General features: G+C 41.9%; 1 pseudogene; it reads right to left on the bottom strand.

Annotated features, from left to right (window-relative positions):
• Nucleotides 1-7,475, bottom strand: part of LOC115148337 (WD repeat-containing protein 36-like) — a 33,451-nt pseudogene extending 25,976 nt beyond the window's left edge.
• Between the last annotated feature and the right edge of the window lie 11,942 nt (nucleotides 7,476-19,417).

Genomic DNA, 19,417 nt, shown 5'->3' with positions numbered 1-19,417 from the left:
AAACTTCTGATCCACTGATACAGTGAATTATAAGTGAAATAATATGTCTGTAAACAATTATTGGAAAAATTACTTGTGTCATGCACAAAGTAGCAGTGGCGGTTCTTAATTTCAACTGGGGGGGCCAAGCTGGGGCCAGTTGTACTGTTAGAGGGGCCAGTTACATTAGACGTTATTGTTGTCATATCATTTTCTTCACTGCATTGCAGGCATTAGCAGGCAAAAGACCATGTTCATAATGCAGATGCATGTGGTACGATACTGTTGTGTTCCATCTAAAGCCGTCCATCTAGAAAATATGTGGGTTAAATTCATGTTCCGCGCTGCCACTGTCTAATAACGGATGTAAAAAAAGAACGATAGCCAAAATTTGTTATGTAAAAATTATTTCATACTCCACATTTAGGGGGGCCACTAGGGGGTCCAAAATTGTTGTCACAGAACCGCTAGTGCAAAGTAGATGTCCTAACCGACTTGCCAAAACTATAGTTTGTTAACAAGAAATTTATGGAGTGGTTAAAAAACAAGTTTTAATGACTCCAACCTAAGTGTATGTAAACTTCCGACTTCAACTGTATATAATCAAATAGTGTGCTTAAAGCATCAGACAAGCTCAGTGAATATAGTTGATTTGATTAAAACACATCGGTGTGTCTATACAGTGCATTTGGAAAGTATTCACACCCCTTGACTATTTCCACATTATGTTATGTTACAGCCTTATTCTAAAATTGATTAAATAGTTTTTTTCCTCAATCTACACACAATACCCCATAATGACAAAGCAAAAACAGGTTTAGAATTTTTTGCAAATGTGTAAAAAAGGGCAAACAATTCACACAATAAAACAACCAATGCGCAAGAATTGGTAGGAGACATTGAGTGCATTCTGGAGCGCTGAGTTCATGCTTTCTGGAGAGAAAAGCACCATATCTTTGTCACACACCCTTCCCCTTAATGTTGCAACATTTTATACTCAAGACATATTATCTTCACACATATTTTAGATGCTTATCACTGACAGCCGCAACTCAGTCAACTAAACCCGTTGTCACATTTACTACCCAAATTGCAGGCTTCCCAAAGAGGCATAGGCCTACACACTTGTGGATTGTTTCAAATCACAGCTATTAATGATACTCTGTGGCTAAGTCATGCTACCTCATGAAGTATTTTGAATTATTTTATTTAGACAGGTGTAATTACATAATTTTGGCGAAACAATTTACTTTAGGGAATACTGAATTCAGCATCCACTGTGCACACGCCAACTTTCCTTTACAATTCGCAAGAGGCTGAATCTAGAGACCTGTATATAAATGATAAGATACTCTTGTCTCAGCCTTAACAATGGTAGTCTTTGTCCCAAAGGCGGGAAGGCAGTCTCCATATTTTACCCATTGAAAAGCATTGGGCTTATTTAGGATAGATTTTGGCAAGAGTGAGCTCTCTAGCTTCGCCTCTTCATCTGCAGAAACTATGTCACCGGAGAAAGCATCCGGGTGAGCAAAACAGCACCCTGCAAAAATTAAATCAGGAAGTACCAGTGACTCACTCAATAAGGAAGTGGTCAGATGACGCGGATGCTACGCTACAGGACTGTTTTGCTAGCACAGACTGGAATATGTTCCGGTATTCATCAAATCAAATCAAATGTATTTATATAGCCCTTCTTACATCAGCTGATATCTCAAAGTGCTGTACAGAAACCCAGCCTAAAACCCCAAACAGCAAGCAATGCAGGTGTAGAAGCACGGTGGCTAGGAAAAACTCCCTAGAAAGGCCAAAACCTAGGAAGAAACCTAGAGAGGAACCAGGCTATGAGGGGTGGCCAGTCCTCTTCTGGCTGTGCCGGGTGGAGATTATAACAGCACATGGCCTAGATGTTCAAATGTTCATAAATGACCAGCACTGTCAAATAATAATAATCATAGTAGGTGTCGAGGGTGCAACAGGTCAGCAGCACAAGAGTAAGTGTCAGTTGGCTTTTTCATAGCCGATCTTTGAGAGTATCTCTACCGCTCCTGCTGTCTCTAGAGAGTTGAAAACAGCAGGTCTGGGACAGGTAGCACGTCCGGTGAATAGGTCAGGGTTCCAGCAGGTCTGGGACAACAGGTCTGGGACAGGTAGCACGTCCGGTGAACAGGTCAGGGTTCCATAGCTGCAGGCAGAACAGTTGGAACTGGAGCAGCAGCACGGCCAGGTGAACTGGGGACAGCAAGGAGTCATCAAGCCAGGTAGTCCTGAGGCATGGTCCTAGGGCTCAGGTCCTCCGAGAGAGAGAAAGAAAGAAGGAGAAAGAGAGAATTAGAGAGAGCATATTTAAATTCACACAGGACACCGGAAAAGACAAGAGAAATACTCCAGATGTGACAGATTGACCCTAGCCCCCCGACACATAAACTACTGCAGCATAAATACTGGAGGCTGAGACAGGAGGGGTCAGGAGACACTGTGGCCCCATCCGATGAAACCCCCGGACAGGGCCAAACAGGTAGGATATAACCCCACCCACTTTGCCAAAGCACAGCCTCCACACCACTGGAGGGATATCTCCAACCACCAACATACCATCCCGGGACAAGGCCGAGTATAGCCCACAAAGATCTCTGCCACGGCACAGCCCAAGGGGGGGCACCAACCCAGACAGGAAGACCACGTCAGTGACTCAACCCACTCAAGTGACGCACCCCTCCCAGTGACGGCATGGAAGAACACCAGTAAGCCAGTGACTCAGCCCCCGTAATAGGGGTAGAAGCAGAGAATCCCAGTGGAAAGAGGGGAAACCGGCCAGGCAGAGACAGCAAGGGCGGTTCTTTGCTCCAGCCTTTCCGTTCACCTTCACACCCCTGGGCCAGACTACACTTAATCATAGGACCTACTGAAGAGATGTGTCTTCAGTAAAGACTTAAAGGTTGAGACTGAGTCTGCGTCTCTCACATGGGTAGGCAGACTATTCCATAAAAATTGAGCTCTATAGGAGAAAGCCCTGCCTCCAGCTGTTTGCTTAGAAATTCTAGGAACAATTAGTAGGCCCGCGTCTTGTGACCGTAGCGTACGTGTAGGTATGTACGGCAGGACCAAATCGGAAAGATAGGTAGGAGCAAGCCCATGTAATGCTTTGTAGGTTAGCAGTAAAACCTTGAAATCAGCCCTTGCCTTAACAGGAAGCCAGTGTAGGGAGGCTAGCACTGGAGTAATATGATCAAATTTTTGGGTTCTAGTCAGGATTCTAGCTACCATATTTAGCACAAACTGAAGTTTATTTAGTGCTTTATCCGGGTAGCCGGAAAGTAGAGCATTGCAGTAGTCCAACCTAGAAGTAACAAAGGCATGGATAATTTTTCTGCGTCATTTTTGGACAGAAAGTTTCTGATTTTTGCAATGTTACGTAGATGGAAAAAAGCTGTCCTTGAAACAGTTTTGATATGTTCTTCAAAAGAGAGATCAGGATCCAGAGTAACGCCAAGGTCCTTCACAGTTTTATTTGAGACGACTGTACAACCATCCAGATTAATTGTCAGATTCAACAGAAGATCTCTTTGTTTCTTGGGACCTAGAACAAGCATCTCTGTTTTGTCCGAGTTTAAGAGTAGAAAGTTTGCAGCCATCCACTTCCTTATGTCTGAGACACAGGCTTCTAGCGAGGGCAATTTTGGGGCTTCACCATGTTTCATTGAAATGTACAGCTGTGTGTCATCCGCATAGCAGTGAAATGTAACATTATGTTTTCGAATGACATCCCCAAGAGGTAAAATATATAGTGAAAACAATAGGGGTCCTAAAACGGAACCTTGAGGAACACCGAAATGTACAGTTGATTTGTCAGAGGACAAACCATTCACAGAGACAAACTGATATCTTTCCGACAACTGATATCTTTCCGACAGATAAGACCTAAACCAGGCCAGAACTTGTCCATGTAGACCAATTTGGGTTTCCAATCTCTCCAAAAGAATGTGGTGATTGATGGTATCAAAAGCAGCACTAAGATCTAGGAGCACGAGGACAGACGCAGAACCTCGGTCTGACTTCATTAAAAGGTAATTTACCACCTTCACAAGTGCAGTCTCAGTGCTATGATGGGGTCTAAAACCAGACTGAAGTGTTTCGTGGACATTGTTTGTCTTCAGGAAGGCAGTGAGTTGCTGCGCAACAGCTTTTTCTAACATTTTTGAGAGGAATGGAAGATTCGATATAGGCCGATAGTTTTTTTATAATTTCTGGGTCAAGATTTGGCTTTTTCAAGAGAGGCTTTATTACTGCCACTTTTATTGAGTTTGGTACACATCCGGTTTGGTACACAGCCGTTTATTATGTTCAACATAGGAGGGCCAAGCACAGAAAGCAGCTCTTTCAGTAGTTTAGTTGGAATAGGGTCCAGTATGCAGCTTGAAGGTTTAGAGGCCATGATTATTTTCATCATTGTGTCAAGAAATATAGTACTAAAACACTTTAGTGTCTCCCTTGATCCTAGGTGCTGGCAGGGTTGTACAGACTCAGGACAACGGAGCTTTGGAGGAATACGCAGATTTAAAGAGGAGTCCGTAATTTGCTTTCTAATGATCATGATCTTTTCCTCAAAGAAGTTCATGAATTCATCACTGCTGAAGTGAGAGCCATCCTTTCTTGGGGAATGCTGCTTTTTTAGTTAACTTTGCGACAGTATCAAAAATAAATTTTGGATTGTTCTTATTTTCCTCAATTAAGTTGGAAAAATAGGATGATCGAGCAGCAGTGAGGGCTCTTCGATACTGCACGGTACTGTCTTTCCAAGCTAGTCGGAAGACTTCCAGTTCGGTGTGGCGCCATTTCCATTCCAATTTTCTGGAAGCTTGCTTCAGAGCTCATGTATTTTCGTGTATTTTCTGTATACATTTACATTTTACATTTTAGTCATTTAGCAGATGCTCTTATCCAGAGCGACTTACATTTCATACAATTTCATACATTTTTTTTCTGTGCTGGCCCCCCGTGGGAATCGAACCCACAACCCTGGCGTTGCAAACACCATGCTCTACCAACTGAGCTACAGGGAAGGCTAGTTTCTTATGACAAATGTTTTTAGTTTTTAGGGGTGTAACTGCATCTAGGCTATTGCGCAAGGTTAAATTGAGTTCCTCGGTTAGGTGGTTAACTGAATTTTTGTCCTCTGACGTCCTTGGGCAGGAAGAGCGAGTCTGGAAGGGCATCAAGGAATCTTTGGGTTGTCTGAGAATTTATAGCATGACTTTTAATGCTTCTTGGTTGGGGTCTGAGCAGATTATTTGTTGCGATTGCGAACGTAATAAAATGGTGGTCCGATAGTCCAGGGTTATGAGGAAAAACATTAAGATCCACAACATTTATTCTATGGGACAAAACTAGGTCCAGAGTATGACTGTGGCAGTGAGTAGGTCCAGAGACATGTTGGACAAAACCCACTGAGTCAATGATGGCTCCGAAAGCCTTTTGGAGTGGGTCTGTGGACTTTTCCATGTGAATATTAAAGTCACCAAAAATCAGAATATTATCTGCGATGACTACAAGGTCTAATAGGAATTCAGGGAACTCAGTGAGGAACACTGCATATGGCCCAGGAGGCCTGTAAACAGTAGCTATAAAAAGTGATTGAGTAGGCTGCATAGATTTCATGACTAGAAGCTCAAAAGACGAAAACATCGTTGTTTTTTTGGGGTAAATTTAAATTTGCTATCATAAATGTTAGCAACACCTCCGCCTTTGCGGGATGCGCGGGGGATATGGTCATTAGTGTAACCAGGGGGTGAGGCCTCATTTAACACAGTAAATTCATCAGGCTTAAGCCATGTTTCAGTCAGGCCAATCACATCAAGATTATGATCAGTGATTAGTTCATTGACTATAACTGCCTTTGAAGTGAGGGATCTAACATTAAGTAGTATCAAATGGCATTGCGGAGTATACCACCTCAGTCATCGGCTTCATCAATAAGTGCATCGACGACGTTGTCCCCACAGTGACTGTACGTACATATCCCAACCAGAAGCCATGGATTACAGGCAACATCTGCATCGAGCTAAAGGCTAGAGCTGTCGCTATCAAGGAGCGAGACACTAATCCAGACGCTTATAAGAAATCCCACTATGCCCTCAGTTGAACCATCAAACAAGCAAAGAGTCAATACAGGATTAAGATTGAATCCTACTACACCGGCTCTGGCGCTCGTCGGATGGGGTAGGGCTTAAACTATTATGGACTACAAAGCAAAACCCAGCCGCGAGCTGCCCAGTGACGAGAGCCTACCAGGCGAGCTAAATGCCTTCTATGCTCGCTTCGAGGCAAGCAACACTGACGCATGCATGAGAGCACCAGATGTTCTGGATGACCATGTGATAACACTCTCGGTAGCCAATGTGAGCAAGACCTTTAAACAGGTCAACATTCACAAAGCCGCAGGGCCAGACGGATTACCAAGACGTGTACTCAAAGAATGTGCGACCAACTTGCAAGTATCTTCACTGACATTTTCAACCTGTCCCTGACCAAGTCTGTAATACCTACATGTTTCAAGCAGACCACAATAGTCCCTGTGCCCAAGGAAACGAAGGTAACCTGCCTAAATGATTACCGCCCCATAGCACTCACGTCGGTAGCGAATGAAGTACTTTGAAAGGCTGGTCATGGCTCACAACAGCATGGTGGTAAGGGTAGGCAACAACACATCTGCTACACTGATCCTCAACACTGGGGCCCCTCAGGGGTGTGTGCTTAGTCCCCTCCTGTACTCCCTGTTCACCCACGACTGCGTGGCTAAACACGAAACATGCCCTGTATTGATACTTTATTGTGTTTCTTTTTATTATTTTTTACTTTAGTTTATTTGGTTAATATTCTCTTAACTTTCTTGAACTGCACTGTTGGTTAAGGGCTTGTAAGTAAGCATTTCACGGTAAGGTCCAAACATTCCGCGCAGGTGACAAATAAAGTTTGATTTGTATGCCAAGGAGCTGATGCTGTCTGGCCAGAAATAGTATGACATTCAATACTCTTTTGGTCCAGACAGCATCAAATGCATGGTCTTACATATACTGAGAAAAGAGGGATGCTATTTCGCTCGCTCTGACGCTTTAACTGAGATTGATGCATCTGTCTGTCTGTGCGCTTCTCGGTCAAATAAATTATCAATATTTTATTTGAAAGGGCAAGAAGCTGGTGTGGTAGGATGGACCTGGCCCATCCATAACGCCGAACCTGCATCATGCAAAGGCAATGTATTATGAGTGCCACTGACGTGAAGTATATGTGATAAGTAAATAGCTAGCTTTAGCATTACATTTACCAACATAATAGGCACTTACATTGTAGGTGTGGAAACAATTTCCCACGGCTGTCACAGCGTAGAATTCTCTGTGTTTCTTATGGTAACGTACCACGTGTGGGATGTGATTCCGATACAGCCCCAATGCTCTAAAATCTGAGAATATAACGCTTCCCTTTTTACTACCCACAGGCATGTTTTAGACTATGGCGTACATCAAGTAATACTTTCTATAAAATGTAGATACCCTTATCGTAGACTGAATTTGAAACGAGAGGCCGAGTATTCCTGTAGTTGTTCTTCAATGTTTTCAAAGCATGAACACATATTGTTACACTGCAATATGTCCGATAGACCGGATATAAGAGAATTGTTTGTTCTGTGGGATTATAGTTCCCTGAGATAATTACAGTACTTCTCTCAATATAGTTAATAAAGTTACGCCTCTCAGTCTCTATTCTATTGCAAATAAAGGAATCAACAAAATATTGAAAAATGTCTGATAAATTATTGGTATAGTACAAAATATGGCCTTGTGTGTCAATTGGGAATAAATTAATGAATTAATGAATCCCCCCACCCCATATTTTCTTGTGTAGCTAAATCAAAAGACTGTATTGCAGTGTTTCTCAAATGCAAGTTTATTAATAAAGTGTTTAAAAAACATAAATGAGATATTTAAAAGCACAAATGGAATCTGAAAAATTGAATCTGAAAATAAGCAATCACATAGCCTTCTTTGGTGAAATTGAAGTATTCCGACAGGTAATTTTACAGAAAATGCATGATAAACTATTAGAGTGTTCATTCATATTTTATTTAAAAACAATACCAAACAGCTCTTCTGCAGTTGGTTTTAAATATGGCCATAAAAAAATCAATCAATTAGGTTTGCAGATATAAACATTTGCCAGCATTGCAAGAACTTGCACAGATATGTGTCATTTTGATTTGGCTGCCTCTGATTGTCCTTCAGATGCTCACACTCTGGAACCTGTGAAAATCAAGCACACAATCAAACAACACTTCATCTGACAGCAAACACCTTACTATTACTGTCTGTCACAATAACAACAATGATAGACACATATGGAAAATATGACAGATAGATTATGAAAATACTTGCCTTTGCAGAATATGCCAATCTACATTGTATCATCCTAAATTTCTCCATATCGTTGTCCCTCAATTCCTCCATAACATTTTTTTCATCGCTCGGGCAAGGAGACCATTTCAGGAAACGAGACCATTTGAAAATGCACTCAGTCTGGATTCGTTGCAGAGTGAAATGAAATGTATAATATGGTGCTGTTTATCATTGAACAAACAACATAGTTTAGTCTAAATCAAGTCAAATAGAATGTATTAAGTGCTTACCTTGTTATTTTGTATCGGTTTCCCACTACAGTTAGTTTTCCACATTGCCTGTGAAAGAGAGCACTTAGGTGTTTCAAACCTCAGGGTGCATGCAGTGTGCAGACCATATACAGTATCAACAAGATAATTAATAAAATCTAATAAATATTATTTTAGAAATCTGACTTACATCCATGTTATATTTTGGTCTGATATCATTCCATGCCACATCCTGCATTTTTAAGAGACATCCCTTATTCCTTGCCGAAATGCTCTGAACAAGGTGTACCGCAAAAGCCAGTGTGACATAACCTGCAAAGAAGGAAATCAATACACAGACCAATATCTAAAACTGGATCAGTAACCAATCAATTGTCAAATCAGATCAGTCACCAATCAATTGTAAAATTGAATCAAGTTACCAATCAAATGTGCCTTGCTCATCTTTGTGTTAATTTGAGACCTTTGAACCTTTCGGTGATCAGGCTTCTTTTATACTCTCTAAGATACTTGACCCGTAACCCTTAATGTCAAATCACAAAATAAACTCTGACTCACAGTATGAATCACAGTTGCATATACTGTAAACTAATGGTAACTTCATGTAACATAGTAGACTACATCAAACAAAGAAGAAATATCTTAGCCCATTCACCGCATTTCATGGAATCTCAGAGTAACCACATGACCTACTCATTTTATTTAAAGTCTGCACTGTCCACATTGGTGATTCAAGTGTAGAGTGCTCTGTGGCCAAGTGTTACAGCTCTGACTGAAATCAGACCAAAGCATTATCATACAAACTGATCAAATCTAAAAGATTATTTCACTTTTCAAAAAAATGCAGTGCCTACACTGTTCTCATTAATGACATTTGAGGGTTTCCTTCTTTTTAATACGTTTAGCCAGATCACTTTATCTCAATGAAGAGATCTGTCTGGTGTATCTGGGCATATTCTGCACTGGGCAGACTAACACATGAAGCCTGAAGCACCCCTAACATCTCTTTGACCAGCATACAGTCCTCTCTCATCTAGCCGCCCCTGGAGAGAGAGCTGCTCTTCTGCTCACCTGACATATAGCTGCCCCAGGTAAATCCCTTGGTATCTATAGCACACTATACTTCATGGCTCCCTTACAAAAAGGGTTCTACGTGGAACCAACAAAGGTTATTCTATGGGGACAGCTGACGAACCCTTTTAAGTTCTAGATAGCACCTTTTTTCTTAGTGTATGATGGCTGATAGCTTACTTTTTGAATGGCCTTTTACATATGATTTGAACATGACATGTTGATTTCCAAAATGTTTTTTATTGGGGAAATAATAGAGATCTACTTGCCTTAACTTTGGATGTGTAGAGCCGAGTGGTAGATGAGACTAGTGTGGATAGAACATTTTATATACCAATTAAAGGCCCTAAATTCCAATAGCCTGTGTACAGTTCAGGTAAATCAGAGACAAACAGTATCTAAATATACAGTACATTCGGAAAGTATTCATCAGACCCCTTTACTTTTTCCACATTTTGCTACTTTACAGCCTTATTCTAAAATGGTTTAAATACATTTTTTTCCTTATCAATCTACATATAATACTCCCTAATGACAAACCGAAAAACATTTTTTTTTACATTTGTGCAAATTTATTACAAAAAAATAAATGAAATACCTTATTTACATAAGTATTCAGACCCTTTGCTATGAGACTCGATAATTGAGCTCAGGTGAATCCTGTTTCCATTGATTATCCTTGAGATGTTTCTAGAACTTGACTGGAGTCCACCTGAGGTAAATTCAATTGATTGGACATGATTTGGAAAGGCACACACCTGTCTATGTATGGTCCCACCATTGACAGTGCACGTTAAAGTGCTTTCCTCACCAACTTAAATAAGTATGCCCCTTTCAAAAAATGTAGAACCAAGAACAGATATAGCCCTTGGTACTCTCCTGACTTGACTGCCCTTGACCAGCACAAAAACACCCTGTGGCGTACTGCACTAGCATCGAATAGTCCCTACGATATGCAACTTTTCAGGGAAGTCAGGAACCAATACACACGGTCAGTTAGGAAAGCAAAGGCTAGCTTTTTCAAACAGAAATTTGCATCCTGCCGCACTAATTTCAAAAAGGTTTGGGACACTGTAAAGTCCATGGAGAATAAGAGTACCTCCTCCCAGCTGCCCACTGCACTGAGACTAGGAAACACTGTCACCACTGATAAATCCACGATAATCAAGAATTTCAATAAGCATTTCTCTACGGTTGGCCACGCTTTCCACCTGGCTACCCCAACCCCGGCCAACAGCTCTGCACTCCCCGCAGCAACTGGCCCAAGCCCCCCCCCCCCCCCCGCGCTTCTCCTTCACCCAAATCCAGACAGCTGATGTTCTGAAAAAGCGGCAAAATCTGGATCCCTACAAATCAGCTGGGCTAGACAATCTGGACCCTCTCTTCCTAAAATTATCTGCCGCCATTGTTGCAACCCCTATTACTAGTCTGTTCAACCTCTCTTTCATATCGTCTGAGATTCTTAAAGAATGTAAAGATGCCGCGGTCATCTCCCTCTTCAAAGGGAGAGTATGGTGGAAAATTGCAAGATTGTGTTATAATACTTGTATTGCATCAAATGGTTGTTTTATTCAACAGAATATAGTATTCTGTTAACTATTGTGTGGGTGTTCTACTGAGGATGGGCCTCTGGGAGATAACACTGACAGGAGATTTACGATGTCTTTTGGGTGATTAAACCAAAAGAGCATTCCAGAGCATGAGTTAATGTTTCTGTTCTATACGGGGCCAGACACTGGTCTTTACACAATGGAAACTGTTGACACAGCAGATACTGTCTGCTATATACTATAGGTATCTTTCATACAAATCTTAACCTTGTGACCCATTCTATATATCTGTTGTTCGTCATGTAGGTTGAAAGGGGTGTATCTTGGCTATAAAAGACCTTTGTACTTTTGTCTCGGGGCTCTCAACGAATCATCTGAGCGTGAATCGTCGACCAGCCATGACCAGCCATCATTATAGTAGAGCACTCAATCGATTCACTTTATATGTGTGCGTTGTATTGATCTGCTCCCTTATTAATAAGTGATTAAAGATTTAGTTTAAGTATAACTCTGACTTCTGTGATAAGTTTGTCTCTCCTCATTTGATAGTAAAAAATTAACCACCACAGGAGACACTCTAGACTCAAACTGTTACAGACCTTTATCAATCCTGCCCTCTTTCTAAAGTCTTCGAAAGCCAAGTGAACAAACAGATCACCGAACATTTAGAATCCCACCGTACCTTCTCCGCTATGCAATCTGGTTTCCGAGCTGGTCACAGGTGCACCTCTGCCACGCTCAAGGTCCTAAACGATATCATAACCGCCATTGATAAAAGACAGTACTGTGCAGCTGTCTTCATCGACCTGGCCAAGGCTTTCAACTCTGTCAATCACCGTATTCTTATTGGCAGACTCAACTGCCTTGGTTTCTCTAATGACTGCCTCGCCTGGTTCACTAACTACCTCTCAGATAGAGTTCAGTGTGTCAAATCGGAGGGCCTGTTGTCCGGACCTCTGGCAGTCTCTATGGGTGCGCCACAGGGTTCAATTCTCGGACCGACTCTTTTCTCTGTATAAATCAGTGATGTCGCTCTTGCTGCGGGTGATTCTTTGATCCACCTCTACGCATTCTGTATACATCTGGCCTTTCTTTGGACACTGTTAAAAACCTCCAAATCGAGCTTCAACGCCATACAACACTCCTTCTGTGGCCTCCAACTGCTCTTAAACGCTAGTAAGACGAAATGCATGCTCTTCAACCAATCGCTGCCCGCGCCCGCCCTTCCCGACTAGCATCACTACTCTGGACGGTTCTGACTTAGAATATGTGGACAACTATAAATACCTAGGTGTCTGGCTAGACTGTAAATTCTCCTTCCAGACTCAAATTAAGCATCTCCAATCCAAAATTAAATCTAGAATCGGCTTCCTTCACTCATGCTGCCAAACATACCCTTGTAAAACTGACTATCCTACCTATCCTTGACTTCGGTGATGTCATTTACAAAATAGCCTCCAACGCTCTACTCAGCAAATTGGATGCTGTCTATCACAGTGCCATCCATTTTGTCACCAAAGCCCCATATACTACCCACCACTGCAACCTGTATTCTCTCATTGGCTGGTCCTCGCTACATATTCGTTGTCAAACCCACTGGCTCCAGGTCATCTATAAGTCTTTGCTAACTAAAGCTCCGCCTTATCACAGCTCACTGGTCACCATAGCAACCCCCACCCATAGCACGCGCTCCAGCAGGTATATTTCACTGGTCATCCCCAAAGCCAACACCTTCTTTGGCCACCTTTCATTCCAGTTCTCTGCTGAAAATGACTGGAGCGAATTGCGAAAATCACTGAAGTTGGAAACTTATTGTCACATGGAATGACACTGGAGAGACGAAGCAGGTAAGGGGAGTAAAACATGTAATAAATGACGAACATGGAACGAGACAGGAACAGCGTCAGCAAACAGGTAACACAAACAAAAGACAATCAATGCAGCAGCAGAGAACAGAGCAAGGGAACTGACAAATATAGGGGAGGTAATAACAGGTGATGAGTGAGTCCAGGTGAGTCCAATATCGCTGATGCGCATGACGAGGGAAGGCAGGTGTGCGTAATGGATGATAGGAGTGCGCGATGCAGGGCACCCTGGCGCCCTCAAGTGCCGGGGGGGAAGGGGGGGAGCTGACATGACACTTATATCCCCTCACTAACTTTAAGCGTCAGCTGTCAGAGCAGCTTACCGATCGCTGCAGCTGTACACACCCATCTGTAAATAGCCCATCCAACTAACTACCTACCTCATCCCCATAATTGTTTTTGTTTTTCTGCTCTTTTGCACACTAGTATTTCTACTTGTACATCCTCATCTGCACATATATCACTCCAGTGTAAATTGCTAAATTGTAATTACTTCGCCACTATTGGCCTATTTATTGCGTTACCTCCTTACTTAATTTGCACACACTGTATACAGATTTTTCTATTGTGACTGTATGTTTGTTTATCCCCTGTGTAACTCTGTGTTGTTGTTTTTGTCGCACTGCTTTGCTTTATCTTGGCCAGGTTGCAGTTGTAAATGAGAACTTTTTCTTAACTGGCCTACCTGGTTAAATAAAGGTGAAATATATATATTTTTTTTTTAAGAGCAAAAACCAAGGCATGAGGTCGAAGGAATTATCCGTAGAGCGCCGAGACAGGATTGTGTCGAGGCACAGATCTGGGGAAAGGTACCAAAACATGTCTGCAGCATTGAAGGTGCCAAAGAACACAGTGGCCTCCATCATTCTTAAATGTAAGAAGTTAGGAACCACCAAGACTCTTCCTAGAGCTGGCCGCCCAGCCAAACTGAGCAGTCGGGAGAGAAGGGCCTTGGTCAGGGAGGTGACCAAAAACCCAATGGTCACTCTGACAGAGCTCCAGAGTTCCTCTGTGGAGATGGGAGAACCTTCCAGAAGGACAACCATCCCTGCAGCACTCCACCAATCAGGCCATTATGGTAGTGGCCAGACAGAAGCAACTCCTCAGTAAAAGGCACATGACAGTCCACTTGGAGTTTGCCAAAAGGCCCCTAAAGGACTCTCAGACCATGAGAAACAAGACTCTCTGGTCTAATGAAACGAAGATTAAACTCTTTGGCCTGAGTGCTAAGTGTCCCGTCTAGAGGAAACCAGGCACCGCTCATCACCTGGCCAATACCATCCCTACGGTTAAGCATGGCAGCATCATGCTGTGATGTTTTTTAGCGGCAGGGACTGGGCGACTAGTCAGGATTGAGGGAAAGATGACCGGAGCAAAGTACAGAGATCCTCGATGAAAACCTGCTCCAGAGCGCTCAGGACCTCAGACTGGGGCAAAGGTTCCCCTTCCAACTAGAAAACGACCCTAAGCATACAGCCAAGAAAACGCAGGAGTGGCTTCAGGACAAGTCTCTGAATGTCCTTGAGTGGCCCAGCCAGAGCCCGGACTTGAACCCCATCGAACATCTCTGGAGAGACCTGAAAATAGCTATGCAGTGACGGTCCCCATCCAACCTGACAGAAATTGAGAGGATTTGCAGAGAAGAGTGAGTGAAACTCCCCAAATAAAGGTGTGCCAAGCTTGTAGCGTCATACCCAAGAATACTTAGCTGTAATCGCTGCCAAAGTACTGAGTAAAGGGTCTGAATACTTATGTAAATGTGATATTTCAGTTCATTATTTTTTATACATTTGCAAACATTTAAAAACATCTGTTTGTGCTTTGGCATTATGGGGTATTGTGTGTAGATTGATTTGTATTTATTTATTGTTATTTAACATTTATTTAACTAGGCAAGTCAAAGAGAGAATGATGAGGGAAATAAACAATTTAATCAACTTTAGCAAAAGGCTGTAACATAACAAAATGTGGAAAAAGTGAAGGGGTCTGAATACTTTCCGAATGCACTGTATGGCTCTGAGGTACGGTGCATTCAGAAAGTATTCAAACCTTTTGACTTTTTCCACATTTTGTTGTGTTACAGGCTGAATTTAAAATGGATTAAATTGAGATTTCGTGTCACTGGCCTACACACAATATAATGTCAAAGTGGAATTATGTTTTTAGAAATGTTTACAAATGAATTAAAAATGAAAAGCTAAAATGTCTTAAGTCAATAAGTATTCAACCCCTTTGCTACGGCAAGCCTAAAGTTAGGCAGCAAAAATGTGCTTAAGCAAGTCACATAATAAGTTGCATGGACAATAAGTGTTTAACATGATTTTTGAATGACTACCTCATCTCTGTACCCTGCACATACAAATTATCTGTAAGGTCCCTCAGTCGAGCAGTGAATTTCAAACACAGGTTCAGCCACAAAGACCAGGGAGGTTTTCCAATGCCTCACAAAGAAGGGCACCTATTAGTAAATAAAAATTTTTTTATAAAAAAGCAGACATTGAATATCCCTTTGAGCATGGTGAAGTTATTAATTACACTTTGGATGGTGTATCAAAACACCCAGTCACTACAAAGATGCAGGCGTCTTTTACTAACTCAGTTGCCTGAGAGGAAGGAAACCGCTCAGGAATTTCACCATGAAGCCAATGTTGACTAAAACAGTTACAGAGTTTAATGGCTGTGATAGTAGAAAATTGAGGATGGATCAACAATGTTGTAGTTACTCCACAATACTAACCTAAATGACAGAGTGAAAAGAAGCAAACCTATACAGAATAAAAATATTCCAAAACATGCATCCTGTTTGCAATAAGGCACTAAAGTAAAACTGCAAAAATGTGGCAAAGAAATGATCTTTATGTCCTGAATACAAAAAGTTATGTTTGGGGCAAATCCAACACAGCACATCACTGAATATCAACTCATCATATTTTCAAGGGTGGTGGTGGTTGCATCATGTTATGAGTATGCTTGTCATCGGCAAAGACTATGGAGTTTTTTAGGCTAAAAATAAATGGAATAGAGCTAAGCACAGGCAAAATCCTAGAGGAAAACCTAGTTCAGTCTGCTTGCCAACAGACAAATTAATCTTTCAGCAGGACAATAACCTAAAACACAAGGCCAAATATACCCAAGTGGCCTATTTAGATTGGACTTAATTCGGCTTGAAAATCTATGGCAAAACTTGAAAATAGTTGTCTACAGTAGCAATGAGCAACAACCAACTTGACAGAGTTTAAAGAATTTTTCATATAATAATGTGCAAATATTGTGCACTCCAGGTGTGCAAAGCTCTTAGAGACTTTGTAATCGCTGCCAAAAGGTGATTCTAACATGTATTGACTCAGGGTTGTGAATACTTATGTAAATGAGATATTTCTGTATTTAATTTTCAATAAATGTGCAAACATTTCTAAAAACATGTTTTCACTTTGTCATTATGGGGTATTGTGTGTGGGTGAAAAAATATATATTTAGAAAATGTTGAATTCAGGCTGTAACATACAATGTGGAATAAGTCAAGGGGTATGAATACTTTCTGAAGGCACTGTAAATGATCTGAATGCTGGTTGGTTTCCCACTGAATTTGGTGTTCAGTTGGAAACCAGCTACTTCTCGCTGCCGCCATCCTTTGCATTGGAGAACTCATTGTTCAAATATACAAAAGCAAAGAATATGTCTGACATTTATTTTCAGCAAGGTTCTCAAGCGATGAACAAATGATCTTATACATTTCCCTACTCTGAGCTCCGTAAGGTCCTAAAACATTCACAAGAGGCAGTTCAATTTTTTATAAACCCTAAACTCAATCACTCATTCTCATAAATCTGTTCATGTTCCTACTCTCGCACTACATACCTTTGAATTGTTCATAAATGTACTGTTCATTTGTAACGTAATGTACTCTGTGGATACCAAAAATGTGAACAACTTGATGCATACCTACCAGTGGCGTGTATTCATGGATGCCAAAGTAAGCCAGGCTTCCCAAAAAAATTGACCAAGAAAAAATCTTTTTTTTCCCCTTTGGTCTCGCTGTGTTTCATAATGCTCTTTTTAATTCGCAAGAGGCTGAATGTACACATGACCAAAAGTATGTGGACACCTGCTTGTTGAACATCTCATTCCATATGAATGAGAATGAGGTTATGTTTGTTGGCCGTCATTGTAAAACAAGAATTTGTTCTTAACTGACTTGCCTAGTTAAATAAAAAAATGTTTATCAGCCTCATAAAAGATGATATTTCAAACACATAAAATATGCTTCCAAGCCTAGCTGAAATATTGAACATGTTGGGTCATTTTCACAGCTCTCTTTCCTTACAACCGGTCAAACTGAAAAAATAATTTCCACTGATTTTTCTTGTTTTTGAATTGTATTTTCTCACTGGTGCCTCTTTGAGCTGCAAAGGAGGTAGAGATGACAGATAAATCTTTACAATGTCAACTAGATTGAAGTACACTACATGACCAAAAGTATGTGGACACCTGCCTATCAAACATCTCATTCTAAAATCATGGGCATTAATATGAAGTTGGTCCCCCCCTTTGCTGCTATAACAGCATCCACTCTTCTGAGAAGGTTTTCCACTAGAAGTTGGAACATTGCTGCGGGGACTTGCTTCCATTCAGCCACAAAACCATTAGTGAGGTCGGGCACTCATGTTGGGCGATTAGGCCTGGCTCGCAGTCAGCATTATAATTCATCCCAAAGGTGTTCGATGGCGCTGAGGTCAGGGCTCTGTGCAGGCCAGTCAAGTTCTTCCACACCAATTTCAACAAACAATTTCTGTATGGACCTCGCTTTGTGCACGGGCATTGTCATGCTGAAACAGGAAAGGGCCTTCCCTAAACTGTTGCCACAAAGTTGGAGGCACAGAATCATCTAGAATGTCAGTGTATGCTGTAGCATTAAGATTTCCATTCACTGGAACCAAGGGGCCTAGCCCGAACCATGAAAAACAGCACCAGACCATTATTCCTCCTCCACCAAACTTTAGTTGGCAATATGCATTGGGGCAGGTAGTGTTCTGCAGGCATTTGCCAAACCCAGATTCGTCCGTCGGACTGCGAGATGGTGAAGCGTGATTATCACTCCAGAGAATGCATTTCCGCTGCTCAAGAGTCCAATGGCGGCGAGCTTTACACCACTCCAGCCGACGCTTGGTATTGCACATGCTGAACTTCCGTTTGTGTGCGGCTGCTTGGCCATGGAAACCCATTTCATGAAGCTCCCAACAAACGGTTATTGTGCTTCCAGAGGCAGTTTTGAACTCGGTAATGAGAGATGCAACCGAGGACAGACAATATTTACGTGCTATGTGCTTCAGCACTCGGCGGTCCCGTTCTGTGAGCTTGTGTGGGCTACCACTTCGCTGCTGCGCCGTTGTTGCTCCTAGACGTTTCCACTTCACAATAGCAGCACTTACAGTTGACCAGGGCAGCTCTAGCAGGGCAGAAATTTGACGAACTGACTTGTTGGAAAGGTGGCATCCTATGACGGTGCCACGTTGAAAGTCACTGAGCTCTTCAGTAAGGCCATTCTACTATCGATGTTTGTCTATGGAGATTGCATGGCAGTGTGCTCGAATTTATACACCTGTCAGCAATGGGTGAGGCTGAAATAGCCGAATCCACTAATTTGAAGGTGTGTCCACATCCACTATACAAAAGTATCTCAAAGCAAACCGAGTGAATGAAACAGCACCCCTCTGTCTCTGTATGTGTAGGCCATCTATCTGATTCTCTCTGGTCCAAAAGAGTTTGACATTGTTGCCGCCCTTAGCATTGAATGCAAGGGAAGCCAACAAGCATTTGGCCTCCCTTGATAAAAGAAAAGTATAAAATAATAGCCAATCAGCGTTGAGCTAAACTGAGTGAGCTCAACTGTGAATGGTCCTGGCACACCAAAAAAAGTGTCAAAGGATCCAGTTTGGATTTGGTGTCACTCCTATCAAATCGCATTCAGAGCAGACGTCATTGGCAGAAACAACTTGAACTGTTGCATCTGGTTGTGTTATTGTCAGCCGGTGGCTAGCTAGCTAAAATTAGCGCTTTCCTAAATTAGCCATGGATGGGGATCTGGACTTGTGGTTTTACTTAATTCTCTGTACTGGCCTGATTATGAAGGCAATTCTGATCTTCACCGGACAGAGGTTGCTCTCCGGTTGTGATGAAACAAAGGTGTGGTTGAATTTATTCTGCCACTGTGTCTTCTTATTGTCTCGGCCTTTAGGCCTATATATCACAGTCACAAGGCATATGAACTAACAGGTTACATAGCAACACATAGGTTG

This window comes from Salmo trutta, chromosome 15 (genome assembly GCF_901001165.1).
Source record: "Salmo trutta chromosome 15, fSalTru1.1, whole genome shotgun sequence".
Taxonomy (NCBI): Eukaryota; Metazoa; Chordata; class Actinopteri; order Salmoniformes; family Salmonidae; genus Salmo; species Salmo trutta.
Note: the sequence above shows the minus strand (reverse complement) of the source record. Positions and strands in the feature narration are given on the sequence as shown.